The sequence below is a fragment of the Globicephala melas genome, chromosome 16 (assembly GCF_963455315.2).
Source record: "Globicephala melas chromosome 16, mGloMel1.2, whole genome shotgun sequence".
Taxonomy (NCBI): domain Eukaryota; kingdom Metazoa; phylum Chordata; class Mammalia; order Artiodactyla; family Delphinidae; genus Globicephala; species Globicephala melas.
Genome location: NC_083329.1, coordinates 26699156 through 26711252, shown reverse-complemented (window position 1 = coordinate 26711252; position 12097 = coordinate 26699156). Strand labels below are relative to the sequence as shown.

The window sequence follows — 12097 nt, the reverse complement described above, 5'->3', positions numbered from 1 at the left end:
GTGGCCTCTCCCGTTGGCGGAGCACAGGCTCGGGACGCGCAGGCTTAGCGGCCATGGCTCACGGGCCTAGCCACTCCACAGCATGTGGGATCTTCCCGGACCAGGGCACGAACCCGTGTCCCCTGCATCGGCAGGCAGACTCGACCACTGCACCACCAGGGAAGCCCCATACAAGCTTTTTATCTTTAGTTGGGCATGCAGGATCTAGTCCCCTAACCAGGGATTGAACCCAGGGCCCCTGCATTGGGAGCACAGAGTCTTAACGGCTGGACCACCAGGGAAGTTCCTATTATAGGATTTTTAAAAAGAATGTAGGAGGCATCATTTTATCCAAAGCAGATTGCAAGTTGGAGTTTCTTTCTCTTCAGTTGCAGCAGAATTTTTTGATTATGTGTTCTGGTTACACTTTAGTCTAATCCACATTTGTTGCTTGACACTAGTTATGGATTATTACAGATAAGATTTGTGTGGGACTTCCCTGGCTGTCCAGTGGTTAAGACTCCTTGCTTCCACTGCAGGGAAGTGGTTCGATCCCCGGTTCGAACCGGGGGATGTGGTTCGAACCCCCGAAGACGGGTTCGATCCCCAGTCGGGGAACTAAAGATCCTGTGTGGCGCGGCCCAAAAAAAAAGATTTGTATAAAAAAATATACAGTTATTCTCATAAGTTTGGTGGTGGTTTTAAAATGTAATAAGTATAGAGTACACCATTGTAGGATTGTGAAATATGCTATAGAAAATCCAATTATTATATCACTATTATTTATTGAGCGGCTATTGATAAAAATACCGCTTTTGGTGATCTTGATCTAACTGGACAAGTATGTTTAATCACGTATATGGAGCTTCTTGTTTCTTATATATAAATGTGTGCCATATCTATAGCCTAAATACAAAAATAATCTTATGTATTAGAGATCTTACAATCTAATAATTGTATCAACTATGCCTCACGTTTTCCATCTCTAATTACTCAGGAACTTTGACCGAAATTTAGATTTCAGCCATTTAAATTATTCCAGGAGTAAGTAAGAGTACAGTACGGGCTCTGTTTCTAGACTTCTACTCTGCATATCTGCAAAATTACTGCCTTTTATAACTATTCAGGGATTTGTCACTTTTACAACATTCCCAACTTTAACTAGTTTAATCTATTGTCTAATCTAGTGTTTAATCTATACACTCAGGGTCTCTGTTACTGTTATTATTAGAGCCAGGCCGGTATCATGTGTTTACAAAAATCAAGGAACAGCAATTTTTTTTTTTTTTTTTTTGCGGTATGCGGGCCTCTCACTGTTGTGGCCTCTCCTGTTGCGGAGCACAGGCTCTGGACGCGCAGGCTCAGCGGCCATGGCTCATGGGCCCAGCCGCTCCACGGCATGTGGGATCTTCCTGGACCGGGGCACGAACCTGTGTCCCCTGCATCGGCAGGTGGACTGTCAAGCACTGCGCCACCAGGGGAGCCCCAGCAGCAATATTTTTTATTTTGTTTTATTTCTTAAAACATGAAGTAGTTTCAGTTGATAAAGGACATACTTTATCAACTGAAAATATATCATACAAAATAGAACCATTGGAAATGATCCATGTAAGAAATGTCAGAATTTATTAAAAGTTATAGTGAAAAAAGGTAGAGTTAATCAGTTCAGTTCTTAAATTAGAATGTCTTAATAATTTACTGCAAAATATGAATATTATAAATTAACGTGTATTTATTTTTCAGTCATACAGTCACAACTAGCCAAGTGCTGATTGACCCTACTTTTTATCTAGCATTTGTACATTGATGAGACCAATAATTTGGGTCTTTGAAAATAATCTTTTTCCTTTTTGGCCATGCTGTTCTCAGTTTCATCACAAGTGGGTGACTTCTGGCTAAACAAGGTAAAATCTTAGCATGAGCACCGATCCAAGGACAGGGTGACGATTTTAATGAGTTACATTGAGAGCTGGCCAAGTGAGCATCTGTTCCTTTTGTTTCTCAATACTTTGTAAGCCAGGATTTCTAAGCTACATAGCTATGTTGGTGTATGTCTGTATGATGGTTTTATATTTTCCTCTACCTTCTACTTTAGCGGTGCATGGTTAGAAACCTTGTGGCACCTGGCACAATGGTATAATTTCTTCTACGCTCTTGAGTGAGGAAATAAATTTGCTCATTGCTGCTGTTTCCGTTGCTCTCAAATGGTGACCCTCTCATCCCATTCTTGCTTATTTTAGCATTATTCTGCCACCTATATCCTTTCATCATCTCCTTAAACACCCTAATTTAATAATGATTTCTATCATTTCCTAGTTTAGGAACCCACCTGACTTTCTGATTCCTTTTATTGGCCCATCTTCATCTTCTGGTTCATTGCTTCAGATCTGAGCCAAATAATCAGTTGGTCAATGGCAAATAAAAACATGTAGCTGAAAATTCTCTTTCTTGCAGCAGTCTCCAGTGAAGTGCCAATAACATAGGAATAGGAAGAATTTTCCCTTTTTTATTTACATATGTTATGTGTATCTCATGATTCTGTGCTGCTTCTACTGGCCTCATTTATTGCTTGCCCTTTGAAAAGTAATGACTTGCCATTATTTTTGTAGGTCTGTAAGCTTGTCCCTATTTCATGCTCTTCACCTTTAGCCCTTAACTGGATAGTTTCACCTACTATACTTGATATGGCTGCATTGGTTTTTAACTTGGTACAAGTATGTGTTGTTGATTCAGATTGTGCTCCAAAGTGGCCTTGAATGTCCACCTCCATGGAGAGCCGCTATAATATGGTGATATCAACCATTTTGGTCCTCTAGTTCAAAACAACTAATTCTGATAGGTGTGACTTTGGTTTGGGTAGAGATGGTAATTAAAGTCTAAGACCTTATTATTGAAAACTGTTTATATAAGACATTAATACCAGTTAGTCCCTTTAAAAACAGCAATCCTGTTATGTTTGGACCCCTATAATATATTGTATGTGACTTCTTTGCCAGAGATATCTTAAAATAAATGTTTTATAATAGATGTATGAAAAGAGACCCTTAGTCCTCTTTAGAATACAAGAAGACAAAGTTGTACGGCAAACTACAGCCACCCTCGGTTAATAATCTTCTGAATCTCTGACTTGAAGAATGAGTCTTAAGAAAATATTTTAAAATAAAAATGGAGGAAGGGTCATTTTATAGTATAACTTAATCCAAGTAATATTTGGAGGCATTGAGATGTTTTTTATTTCTTCCAAAGCCTTCCTTCTTACTAATTATAGCCCTGTAGTTCATGAGGTTTGTGTTTGGAACATGATAAGCTCTGTGTTTATTGTAGCTTTAAATGGACAGTCATTATTGACCTCCAACTTAATCTTTAAAATCAATAATCATGTTGTACCTAATTGTCAACCTTCATGATGTTTTTTAATTGGTAAAGAAAGCTTACTGGAAAAATAAAGAGCATTAATTTTTGTTATATTTTTATTGACTTCAAGTATTATTGAAAATTTTTGTTTTCAGGATTTTCCCTAATTTACCCTTACACACACACATACACATACAGTTAAAACTGAGTTGTTTTTGAACACATCTGCCTGGATTCCTGCCTAGGTCGGAGAAGTTCTGCCTCTTTATATTTAGAAAATAAACCGCTTCCATAGTCCTTTGTAGATGTGTTCTGTATTGTAGTTGTTGTTGTTTGTTGTTATTGTTTTTTACTTTAGACTAATAATCTTTTTGCAACTGAGACAGAAAAATGTGATGTTCCTTTCCACTCACTCCAGATTTTGATAGAAGACTTGTTTTATTTATTTCCAAAATTATATCCGCAGGAAACAAGCTGTTTAAATTCAGATTATGCTGAAGCAAAATGGTCCTGGTATGAGAAGCAACGTGCTGTTTTACGAGCACAGAGTCCCCTTTCTCATAACTGATTGATAGTAAATATTTTCCTGAAGAATTATTGCCAACCATGAACAGTGCAACTGTTTCACTTTTTTCCTGTGCTACTTGCTGTACCAGCCATTGTCGGTAATTAAGATCTACAATTCACAATGCAGACGTTTGCACTTCCTCTGGGTCTGTGCTATTTATAAGGCATTTCAGCTGTTCAGAGTTTCTTTTGAGTTTTAAACTACGTGTTAACAGACTTCTTTAATATACTGTTCCACAAGTAGCATGTCAGATGGTCCATTCTGCACACAAGCTTCTCTGTTGGTTCTAAAGAATAGCTTTGTGGAGAATATATTAAGATTTAACCATATCATTGAGGCTGATGTGGTTGGAAAAACTGAAGTATAATGTTTTATACATTAGGCTTATTGCTGTATTAAAGAGGCAGGAATTAACTTCAGAAGTAATGTTTTTTCTTCCATCTTTAAATATTTATATTAATTAGTGAATGTTAATGGGGGTTACAGAGAGGTTCTGAGAAATACTAGTACAGTGACTTTTCCAAGCTCACTTTGAAGTAATAATAGAATCAAGAATCGTCATTATAGACAACAGTTTGTGTGTTTGTCAGATTAAGGATATGAGAATACATAACCTTCTAGATGTGCATGATATTTAAGAATACAAACATGGGGCACCAAAATGGATCAGCAGATTGACTGCACATTTGTTGTGTAATCAGCTTCAGGAACCCTAAGTAGCATATGCCACTGGAGGGGAAAGTGTAAATAGGAATCCTGGTCTGTATTAAAATTGGTAAAATTCAGAGTCATTTTCAACCATTTCAGCAAAGTTAATTAAAAAAAAAAGTTAGGACCCCAGTGAGAATCTTCATGAATTATAGTCTAGATTCACAGTAAATACTTGAACAGTCTCCTTGCTACTGCTCTCATTGTTAAACATACAAGAAAAAGAAACAAGAAACTGAAAGCTGTTAACAAAATATGTTAAACTTTTGCCCTGAATGGGGATCAGACTGACTGTTTTTAAGTCTGAAGTCAGAGGCATTGATTCTGCACATTGGCCGCCAGCATCTTCCAGCAGAGCAGATCTGTGGAGAAAGGCAGGACACAGGTTCGGTGCTGATTTCTTGATGGCTCCTTGAATAGACAGAGCTTATAACAAAGACTTTCCAAGGCAGTTTTATTTGCCAAAACCTAAAACTTTCTGTAGTTCTTTTGAACTACGGTGTTTCTGTAAACTTTTTCCCTTCAGTGAACTCTTTATGAGCCTTTTTTTAGATAGCAGCAGTGGTTCAACTGCTGGGAACCAGTGATATATCTAACTGAGGTGCTTCAAGATGCTAGAACCTATTCACATTTCTATCTAGCCAGGGAGCTAATAAGATTGAGTTTGTCTTTGTGGGTTGATCTAGATTAGCATGAGATGAGCCCAGTCATTGTCTCCCTCAGTGAAAAAGGAAAGGTTGGGAGAGAGTGGGATGAAGGAAGAAAGTTTTTCATGAAGAACTGACTGCAGTATTGCCTGCTGATGCATGTCGGATAACCCGCACCAAGAGATCACATGGCTTCTCCAAAAGTCAAACGATCAATTCGCCTCGTTTTGGCTCTGTACTTAATGCACAAACAGTGCGATCTGCGGGGCTGTAATTGCATTGTTAGGGCCAAGGAACAAGCCTGTGCCTTTTCAGCAGACAGCTGGCAGGGAGAGAGGCATGTTGTTAGGAAAGAGAGAGGCAAGGCAAATAAAATTACTGCTAACGCTCAGAGATCGGCAGGAGTCCTACTTGCCTAATCTTACCGGTGGGAGCAAGCGGCTGTTGTAATCCAATTATAGCAGCATAAGCAATTTGTTAGACACTCCGCATAATGTAACAATTTCCCAATAAACTCTGACTTGTAATAACGTCGGCAAGAGTCCGCATAAATCTGCCCGAATGGTGGGGGCTGGAGCGTTAGGCTGGGGGCTTGTAATTGGCGCCATCAGCACGTTTTGCGGAGTGCAGTATGGTGCAGTCTTTAGTGCAGGAATTTTAAGGAGAAAAGCGTGGCACACGTTTCTTAGAAAAAGAAAAGTGGTCATTAAAGGGGGAGCAGCAAGAAGGGCATACTCTTGCCTTCACATTACCTAGGAATCTTAGTATAGAAAGAAAACAGGAGGAAGCCATGTTTCCTTCTAATACTAAAAAGGGGAATGGGGGTAGAATGTGTGGATTAAATTCCTTTATTTAAAAGGCATCAGTTTCCATTATTTATACCCTCCTTCTCCAGCCCCCCAAAATGCTGTTCAGGCAGCATTTAGCTAACATTTTTACAAAATGTTCTCAGCTAGGCAAGCCTAGAAATGCCAAATTAACATATATTTTCTTCTAGAGTTTAGCATTTTCTTTACAACAGGAAAATATATTTTCTTTGTGCCCAGGACAAATCTTTTAAAGATATTATCTCATTGACTATCAAACCTTTGTGTAGAATTCTGTCTTCTGCTTTAAGAAACCGTCTCTTACTGAAGGGTTTAAAACCCAGATTGTTGTTTGCTTAGCTGGCTTTATTATGCTTCTTATTTTCCAATTCTGAAATATATTGTGAATTTCTGTGATACTAGGATTAATAATCCTTCTTGTTGATCACTTACATTGTATAAGAATACAGTTTTGGGGCTTCCCTGGTGGCGCAGTGGTTGAGAGTCCACCTGCCGACGCAGGGGACACGGGTTTGTGCCCCGGTCTGGGAAGATCCCACATGCCGCGGAGTGGCTGGGTCCGTGAGCCATGGCCGCTGAGCCTGCGCGTCCGGAGCCTGTGCTCCACAACGGGAGAGGCCACAACAGTGAGAGGCCCACGTACCGCCAAAAAAAAAAAAAAAGGCTACAGTTTTTATTATTTAAACCTATACCTATATAATCATTATAGAAACCATTTTGATTCCTAAGTCATAAAATTGCTGCTTTAGAAAAATATTTGTTGTTGTGTTGTGCAAAATAGAACCTCCACTATTTATTGATTGATTAGCATTTGTAGTCACAGAATAGAGTTTCTTATTATATAGGGTATAGGAGGTGAAGAGTGCTCACATATTTGAGTTAATAGACAGATTTTCATGCTACTGTGTGTGTATTAAATGTTATCTACTTATGCCAACCCAACTGTTCATTGTTGTTAATTTGTGTCAAAACCAAGCTTATAAAATAAGGACAGGATTCTTCAAGATACCGTGTTGCTGTGGGTATTATTACAATAAATATTTACTTTCAGTATAAACATTTCCTTCTACTGAAGCAAATGCTGCCTTGTTTGACTGGAGCTACATCAATAAACTGCAGTGCCTCTAATAAAGCCACTCAGTGTCTGGGTTTAACTAATGGCTGATTTTCATGGCTTTGACAGTGAGCTGTGTGCGTTATTTTCTCCTGATATTGTAAAAATAATGAGAGCAAATTAGAACAATCAGTTTACACAGATAGCTCCTGATTGGAGGCGATGGGCAATATGGTAGCAGGTAATCCATCTTCGGGCTCCTGTCACATTAACTTCAGCTGTGTGAAAAGATCAGGTGGGGTAAGCAGGGATCCTGCCCAATCGGAACACTGAAATTAATGAGAAGAGCATTGTTCTGTGATCAACCTTTTAATTAGCAAGACTGGAAATGTTGGGAGTGATGAAGGCAACACCACAGCTGCACAATGCCAGGCACAGTTCCTTAAAGGGGAATGAAAAAGAAAAATCTTTGGGTTTCACATCATACTTTGTTGCTGTATACAGGCATTTTGTTTCCACTCTAGAGCTGGTTTACAGACTTTAAGAAGTACTGCCTATACACTTGAAACTAATATAGTGTTATATGCCAATTTTACTTCAATTGAAAGAAAGAAATACTACCTACTTTCCAAAGTATTGTCACAAATATGGTTGATGTATTAATGATCTGTAGACGGTAATTCTGTCAAGGGTCATTTAGAACTTTACAGTTTCTTTGGCATTGCACTCTGGGTTTTAACCTTTGATTTTTTAAAAATCAGGTAACCAGAGAAATTAAAATTTTAAAAGGTCTGCCTTCTCAGCCTCCTACCACCCCACCCCTCCAATATAGAGTTTCCCTTGCAAGTAGCATGCGAGTTTTCTGGTTTGGAGGACTTCTGTCACTTTGAATTATTCAAAAGAGGACCCTAATGCAGGCAGTAAGCTATGGCATATTTAAGTTCTGTTCCTTTCCTGATTCTGTTTATTAGGAAATTCACTATTTGGTTTTTTTTCTGTATGTCATTGACTTCTGTATGTGGGGGACTGTGCTATTTCAGTTTATATAATTGAGAATTGACTATCAATGAATGGTGTTTATAGGAGGAAGAGGGGGGGAAATCTATGCAGTAGCTGAGACTAAGGGCTGGTTCATCCACTTAAAGCTCAGTTATACTAAAATTGTAACCATGTTAATCATCCCTGAAATATTGGAAAATATGGTATTAGGCTGTGGAAGACATCAATGAGCCAAATTTTCTCCACCAAATCAGTGCCTGTTTTCTTGGCCACCTTTGACAGGCTTTGACTATGGGAAGGTATATGAGACCACCAGGATTTGCAGTATTTTAGAGTTTATATCTTAAGTTTAGTGGCTTACTGTAAAAGCAAGTAATATAGGCTATGTAGATGAATCCAGATATTTTCCAAAGACATATAAAATAAATTTGTTTTCTTAATATTAACAGTCAGTTGTCTTAGGCACTTATTTAAAGTATTAATACATAAAAGCCAGTTTATCAGGTACCCATCTGAGTATAGAATTAACAGGAAAGAGCCTAAAGTATAGTATGAAATATTCAGGTTAGGTGTAAGCTAATCTTTTCTCATCATAGTTAATAGGACTTTTAAAATAATATATATAACTAACAGAAATTCTTTATTGCAGCCCTAAGCTACTGTATTTGCAGAATATAAGTCCCTGATATTCTACTTCTTTGCAGAACTCACAGAACAAAGGCTCTTCACTTCCTCCTAGTACCTATCTCCCTACCTTCCTTTCCCCTCTAAAAATATTTAGTATAGCTCTAGCAATTCTGTCAGAAACCTGATTTTTTGTTTTGTTTTGTTTTTTGACTAATAGCTTTTCCTGAAAATATTCATTAAGACTTAAATGTATCAGTATTTTAAGATCAGTGACTTAATACTAAATAGTCTCTAGGACTTCCCCCCTACACTCTATAAGAGAATGGTGCTACTGTGCATGTTAGTATTTTAAAGCCCACTTGTTAGAATTTTGCGTGATAACTTTTCTGCATTTCTTAATCTGGAAGAGATCTTTAGTCTTACTGCTTTTATGGATTTTTGTGGCTTTTCGTTCTCTTCTCTCTTAGTGACAGTTCCAGAAGCCTGGGCTCATAAGCTCTCCATAAATAAGTATGTTCTTAGTCATATGGTATAAATAGATCACTTACAAAGCTTGTGAAACCTGAGCTTTCCTTTTGAACCTTTCAGTACCCATGAGCTCAGGATTCATACATGTAAAATTTTATTCTTGTGTCGTGAGTTCAGCTTCTTGTAAGGCAAATGAGCTATGAATTTAAATGTTCTCTATACCAAGTTTCTACAAAAATAAAATTGTGTTTTTCCATTTTCCTATGATTCTGGAATTCCATCTGACTTAATTATCTTGCCAATATTTGTTCTTAGAGTTGTTAGAGCTCTTTTCCAGTAAGATTTGTTTCTTAAGATGAGTGTTAAAATAGATGTTTCTTTTTTTGAGGGCATCTTTTTTGTTTGTTTATAATAGTAATAACAGAAATGTCTAACTGGCTGAAGGACCAAGAAACTCCCTTTTAATTTCCTAACGGAGCTAGAGTTGCCAAGTCACCTTAAATTCTACTAATCCAAAATCTCATCAGTAGGGTTCACTTTAGAGAAATTTTCATTAGTCTAGTCCTTTGGATCTCACCTAACACACCCTTATTTAAAGTTCTTATGTATGGAACCAGTTTTATCTCTGAGGATGTGATAATCTTTTCTAAGTTCCTCATCCTCCTCATTTATTAGTTTGGGGTATATTCCTATACAAGGAATTTTTAAAGGTCTATTTTCTTTCTCTTGTAACTTCAGGATGGAAGATATTTATTTTTACTTTTGTACTACTCAAAAGTTTGAGGGGGAGAGAGAGAATATGTTAATATTTATTAAGCCCCTGTGTTTAGGCACTTTTGTGATAGCTATGTTGTCTGTTTCAACCTGATGAGATGGATGATACTATCCCTATTTTACAGATAAGGAACCTGAAGCTTAGAGAAATTAAAACTTTTCACATATCTAAACTATAGAGTTTTGAGTCATCTCTCTGACTTCAGAGTCCTTGCTCTACTGCATACGGGTTGATTTTTAAGTAGTATTTGGAGGCCCTGTGTATCTCTTCTGTTATACTTGGCCTCACACTACAAAGCACCTATAGCTTTTCAACATTTGATTTATATAGAACATTTGACGTCTAGCAAATATTATTTCTTCATCTCCCCATCCCCCCACCCCTTACTGCTTGTAAAATATCTTGTTCTGCCTGAACTGTGGCAAGACTGTTTCCAGAAAATTTAACTAACTGCGTTAAATACTCTGGGTTACCTAGTCAATAATTCTATGCAATTTTAAATGCTTACTCAATAATAATCACCTACCTTGTAAACATAGATCTTTAAAGGATTGAAGATGACCTCATGTCATTGGACTTATTATGAGTATGGTAACACCTTAGTATGAGTCCAGTACAATTCGTTCAAGGTGGTAACCTTACCTTAGTAATTGTTTTAGAAATTGTTTTGGAATACAAATCTCATTTGAATTGCTGTATCAGGATTTACAGTGTAAGCATATATTGGCAGTCCTTTTATACCAAAAATTTATTTTTCCTGGTTAAACTTGGTAATTAGTTTTATCAGTTAAAACAAAAAAATGTCCCTTAGGGCTTCAAAGCGCAGGCTCTGTCTGATTACACTTTAGTAAATATTTTTTGTAAGTATGCATGCTTTTAGATAGTTTGGTGATTGTAAAGACATGATGAGGGTATCAGAATTAATAGATGGACCTTGAATCCCCTGTTTCAGACAGGAAAGAGGAGGATTGGGACAGGAGTGAGTAATTAAGAAACAGGTTGATCAAAAGCAAATGAAAACAAAAAGCAAATAAACATAAATATTATTCTGTGGTGTGTGTGTGTGTGTAAAATCTCCCTGGATATTCGCTAATGGAAAGAATAGAAATTTTTGATAGTTACAGTTGACATATAAATATATGTAAGAAGCACTTGGTCACATGGAGCACTAAGACCACGACAAACAGAAAATTTTAAGTATTTCTAGAAGAATGACCATAAATTTAATTATGCTTTATACCTCAGACACCACTTCTTTAACTTTAGCCACATTTTCTTGGAATATCTAATAGCATAAGAAATTTAATTATAAAGATTAAAAAAACAAAAAACAAAAAACTTTGGAGCAAGCCCAAAGGGAAATACAGAGAGAAAACCATGTTTAAAAAGAGATGGTTCCTACAGTGTTAACTATGGAGTGTGTAGCATGACTCTGTAATGGAATATCATGGCAGGGGGTATAATACTGTAAATAAGATGAATATGCCACTTGTGGATTAATGGGCAACCTAAAGAGTGGCTTTATTTACATCTATGTGTGAGGTTCATTTCCAGTTTGTGTATTTTTTCTTATTCTTGTAATTGGAGTACTTAAAACCTGATGGTTTAATTAGGAGACTTAAAATCAGTTTCCTTGAATCTTAATATGTGTGGGGTTTTGTTTTGGTTTGGGGTTTTTTTGGGGGGAAGGGGGTAGGATTAGTATAATGTCATTTTTGACTTTAAAATTGATCGGTTGAAGGAGTTTTCTTTTTTTCCTCTAGGTAATACTTAAGGAGAAGAGGTGGGTTCTGAATATAAGTCCAAGAAATACAACTACTTTTTATATTTTACATTTTGATAGGGAATAGGTGTAGACATCACATTATAGATTATAGTAGATTCCATTTGCAGTCAAAAGGATATGGGATGCTTTTCAAAGGTTTGAGTACTGAGTAATGTAAACTTGAATACGTCTAGCCTGGGACACTGTAGGAGCCACTATCTCAACATTATAACATGAGAACATGCAATAAGAGTAGATTCTAAGTGAGAGTTTTATATAACTTATTTTTTTTAATTTATTGAAGTATAGTTGATTTACTATTTTGT

The 12097-nt window shown here is 37.0% G+C and overlaps 1 protein-coding gene across 9 annotated transcripts in view; it reads left to right on the top strand.

Annotated features, from left to right (window-relative positions):
- BTRC (beta-transducin repeat containing E3 ubiquitin protein ligase) overlaps positions 1-12097 on the top strand; it is a 187801-nt gene that overhangs the window by 115363 nt on the left and 60341 nt on the right. The window lies entirely within an intron of this gene.